Below are 5,102 nucleotides of genomic sequence, written 5' to 3' on the forward strand. Positions count from 1 at the left end.
CAAGACAAAGGAGTCCATAGATCTAACCTCAAACAGAAAAACGGTAAAGAACTTACAGATCAAGACAATTAATGTCCTAATTCAGTATAATCCAAGAACTTGTCCTTGTCATATCCATGAATACGAGAGAAAGAATCATTAGATTGGTTTAGATATACATGTGCTGTTAGTACCTGGCGAAGGCCATGAACGACGAGCAATTCACCGTAATACATGTCTGGAGAGATGATCGGAATTCCGCTCAACACCAAGATATCGCCAGATCTGGTGACATTGATTGAAAACCCCTTGGAAAGAGTCTGTAACTCTGTTTCATTGCTCAAAAGATCCAGATCTGTCCATGTAAGTAGATCTAATGCCAAGCAGTTTCTGATTTGAAAGAGCCACAACAGCGAAAGCTTCATTTATTTCATAATAATCAACTTGAGAAGCCTCGAAGCTAGCATTTGAAATGGCTTTTGGTATAGCAAGAGTGGGAGTTGTAGTAAATAACTCGGGTGCTTGAGCGGCATCACCATATCCTGATATCAGCAGTAACAGAACCTCCATTGTCCTTAAAACTTGGCAGGAGTTTCCTTAGTTTGGTAGGATCAAACTTTGTTGGGCCTTCATCCTTGTCAATAAGTGTGAATTGTTTTCCTCTCCCCCCCAGGAATTTCAACCGGAACTATTTCCCACGCGAAGGCACCACTATTTTGAACAGCAATGCCTCGCTCAAAGCTTTGAATGGCAAAAGCATCCTGCTCATCTCTTGTTATTGCATACTGATCTGAACACAGTTCAGCACATGAGCCCATGGCATAATCATTATAAACATCCCAAAGTCTATCCTTGAGCATCCCATCAATTATAGTATCATGTCCAAATCGAGATCCCTTCCTTGCCTCTGCCAAATACTTAGGAGCATTTGACATGCTTTCCATACCACCAGCCACCACAACATCATTAATACCCAAATGGATACTCTGTGCAGCAAGCATTGTTGCCTTCATTCCGCTTGTAATATTTTGTCAGATGCATCACATTCCAATGCCCTCAGACCTGCAGTCGCCCCAACTCTAACTGGTGTCTTATGACGCAACCCTTGAGGAACAACATTTTCAGCTTCTACCAAACGAGACTTAAGTGATTCTGTGGTAGCCGGGGGATCACTAGCATATGCACTCAAACCTGGTGTTAGCTGTCAGAAAAGCTCAAGATGTTTACCAATAGGAAGTAGATCCAAATTCTGATCAAAGCAATAAACATGAACTTTGCTGCCAGAGCTACCAGCATAAAAAAATCACAGCATAACTCTTGGAAACAAATCTCCGGTCTGGCAAGAACCTCCAGCCAGTGAGGACGGAGGTTCCGCCATCAGAGAATGAGGTGATTATGATTCCGTCAGTGATTCGAGGCAAGAGGAAGAGGAGGAATGAGATTAAGAGGAGAGGGATTGTGATTAGAAGGATTATAGCGTGAAATTTGTAGATCTTTTCAGAGAGAGATTCTTGACGAGAGCATTTCATTTTTTCGGATTGGATCTGGTTTTTGAATTCGATTGAGGATGGAGATCTGTACCTGATCTGGCCGTTTGATGAAGCCTTCAAGGGCTGAGATGATTCCGTTTGCATAGATCTGGAAGCTGTAGATCCAGCAGTAGAGAACCGAGGTAAGGTGTAGAGCATGAAGTTCGATTTCTTCGTTGAACAGCTGATTTTGGAGAGTATCTTTGAGTCGCAGAGTATGATCTGGGTCTCGGAGTTGCTGGAACTGGCAGAGGTTACCGGAGAAGAAGATGCCGGACGGAGATTTGCCGGAATGGAGGACAGATTCCGGTAACAACAAGGAAGAAGATAGCAGTGAGATGATTGAGACTGGCAATGGCGAAGCGAAGATGGCCGGAGGAATCAGAGAAGAAGATCTAAACAAGAAAATCCCATTTCCCCCTCTTTCTCTCTCTAAAAAATCTAAGAAAAACTCTAATCCCTGATAAATGAGGATTAAGCTTATATATATAGAAATTTTTTGGTGCTGATATTGGCACTACTGGACTTGATGGGCATGCGGATTTGCGCAAAAAATGATAGGCGCACGACCATATCGTGTCCTTTTCTTCCTCCAGATTCGACCCTTCTAGGATAATTCACCCCTCTTCTGCATATTTACACTACGACCTTGATTCGGTTCGTTTGCTAGGCAAACGCGCTCGGATTTCGAAGATATTTTACAGGGACCTAGCTGGGACCCTAACCTACCTTGGGGTGAAATTTGGGACCCTAATGGATTGATTTGGTTGGGTTTTGCTCAAACATTGAGGGTTTAGGGGCTGGTCAAAATGGGGTGTCTACAGATGCCCCTCTTTGGCAGAGCGTGCTTGTCGTGCGAATGTCAAAGCTGAATGGACAACACATTTTGACTGGCCCAAGATTGAAGAAAGGAATAAAGAAAATGATTTTTTGAAAAGATCGAATTGTTGGAAGGAAGTGATGCATCGGGGGTCTTGAATGGAAGGGATGCCTCAGGGGTCTTGAATGGAAAGGATTTTGATTAGTTGCTTGATGCTCTCAGAGATGCTCTCAGAGAGACTTTGGTACTTTCTACGCTCGGGGCGAATACTTTCAAGGAAAATTTGGTTTCTTCACTCGGGGTGAATGCTCTCAAAAAGAAATTTGATTTTACGTTCAGGATGAAAACTCTCAGCTGAAATTGGGTTCTACGCTTAGAGCGAAAGCTTTCGGAAAGAATTTTGGTTCTACGCTTAGAGCGAATGCTTTTCAAAGAGAAAAATTGATTTTACGCTTGGAACGAATACTATCAGGAAGAAAATGAGTTCGTCGCTTGGAGCGAATGATTTCGGGAAAAATTTTGGTTCTACGCTTAGAGCGAAATGCTTTTCAAAGAGACAAAATGATTTTACGCTTAGAGCGAATGCTTTCAGGAAAATTGGGTTCGACGCTTGGAGCGAATGCTTTCGGGAAGAATTTTGGTTCTACGCTTAGAGCGAATGCTTTTCAAAGAGACAAAATGATTTTGCGCTTAGAGCGAATGCTTTCAGGGAAATTGGGTTCGACGCTTGGAGGGAATGCTTTTGGAAAGAATTTTGGTTCTACGCTTAGAGCGAATGCTTTTCAAAGAGACAAAATGATTTAACCCTTAGAGTGAATGCTTTCAGGGAAATTGGGTTCGACGCTTGGAGCGAATGCTTTCGGGAAGAATTTTGGTTCTACGCTCAGAGCAAATGCTTTTCAAAGAGACAAAATGATTCTACGCTTAGAGCGAATGCTTTCAGAAAGAATTTGGATATTTTGCTCAGTGCTGATGTTTCCTGGGATAATTTGGTTTCTTCACTCGGGGTGGATGCTCTCAGGGAAAATATGGTTTCTTCACTCGGGGTGGATACTCTCAGGGAGAAAATTTGGTATTTTCACTCGGGGTGGATGCTCTCAGGGAGAAGTTTTGGTAGTTTCACTCGGGGTGGATGCTCTCAGGGAGAATATTTGGTTTTAAAATTTCTCATTCAACATGACTTATGGGTAATTTGGTGAAACACTGGACGCATAACTCAGCATTTAAAACATATTGGTGAGATAGCCTCCCACCAGACATATAACTCGAGTAACACATCGGTCACACAGGTATTCCTGACTCCGCACTTGGGTGACGGCACACTGTGGAACGACGGATCATGAGTTGAATTTTCATTACTAACAACAAAATAACTGGATAGAGCTGCGGTCCAGTTTTTCACCAAATTAGACAAGAAAGAACGACAGTTGAATGAAAATTTTGATCAAGGGTCTATGGCAATAAGCCACAAAGAGCCTTGTAAAGAACGAGGGTCCACAGTGGTAAACCGTGAAGAGCCAGGTAATATTCAAGGGTCCACGACGACAAACTGTGAAGAGCCAGGTAATATTCAAGGGTCCACGACGACAAACCGTGAAGAGCCAAGCAAACAGGAGCCGAGGGTCCATGGTAATAAATCACAGAGAGCCCCACAAATAGAAATTGAGGGTCCATGATAATAAGCCACGAAGAGCCTCGCTAGAAAGATATGAGGTGGTTGGTAGGTTAGAAAACTGGGAATCAAGGGTCCATAGCCATAAGCTATGAAAAGCCAAGAAGTAATCGAGGGTCCACGATGACAAGCCATGAAGAGCCACGCAATGAATCTAGGGTCCATGGTAATAAACCATGAAGAGCCCAGCAGAAAAGAATCAAGGGTCCATGGCAGTACCCTGTGAATAGCCAAACATTGAATCTGGGGTCAATGGCAATAATCCACGAAGAGGTCAGCATGCAGAAATAATGATATGTAAAAGATATGAATGGAATATGAATAGTGGGTCCATGATATATCTGAAAGGACATATCACGAAGAGCCACAAAGGAAGCAAGGGTCCATGATGTGCCTGGCTGGCAAACCACGAAGAGCCAAGAATGAATAAGGATAGTGGGTCCATAATACAGCCTCGAGAACAGATCATGAAGAGCCACTCGCGGAGCAAGGGTCCATGGTGTACCCAAATGGTAAGCCATGAAGAGCCAAGAGTGTACAAGACTTGCACAGATGACTCATTTGTTGATTGGAGAACAATTTTTAGATTTTTAGATTTTGAGGAATTCTGGGATTAGCTTTTCCTTGCCGAGAAAATTGGAAGTATGAGTTCCTTGCTGAGAACTGGACTCGGGTAACATAACGAGGGTTTTCGGGTATTGACCCTTCTTTGACAGGTGAAAAACATTCTGCTGAGGTTGGAAGGTTGTGAGAGTAAATTCTGAACTCCGTTGGGAAAATTGATTTTCTTTGGAAGTTGACTCTTTTAGAAAGAGGGTTCATTTGAGGAGTTTAGAGATTTGGCTTGAGATGTGCTTGCATCTCTCTTATCTCAATTTGTTGTAAACATTAGCACTGATTGCCTTTTCTGCTTGATATCTTTTATGACGCAAGTCATAAAAGATGCCCCTAGTGTATTATACTTCCATGACAAGAGTTCCAAGGAAAGTAGAACCAGGATAGGTAGGAAAATTTGGGTTTGCATAGGTTCTTTCTTTGGAATAAAGATGGGATAATGGCTAAGCTCAAGGACTTCTCCTTTCATTGACCACTATTTGAGGTT

General features: G+C 42.7%; 1 pseudogene; it reads right to left on the reverse strand.

Annotated features, from left to right (window-relative positions):
* Positions 1-312: 312 nt before the first annotated feature.
* Positions 313-1,508, reverse strand: LOC143859636 (acetyl-CoA acetyltransferase 2 pseudogene; annotated as a pseudogene).
* Positions 1,509-5,102: the final 3,594 nt, after the last annotated feature.

Source organism: Tasmannia lanceolata, unplaced genomic scaffold, assembly GCF_043159265.1.
Source record: "Tasmannia lanceolata isolate RefF3 unplaced genomic scaffold, GAP_Taslan_0.1 ptg000035l, whole genome shotgun sequence".
In the NCBI taxonomy this organism is placed as follows: domain Eukaryota; kingdom Viridiplantae; phylum Streptophyta; class Magnoliopsida; order Canellales; family Winteraceae; genus Tasmannia; species Tasmannia lanceolata.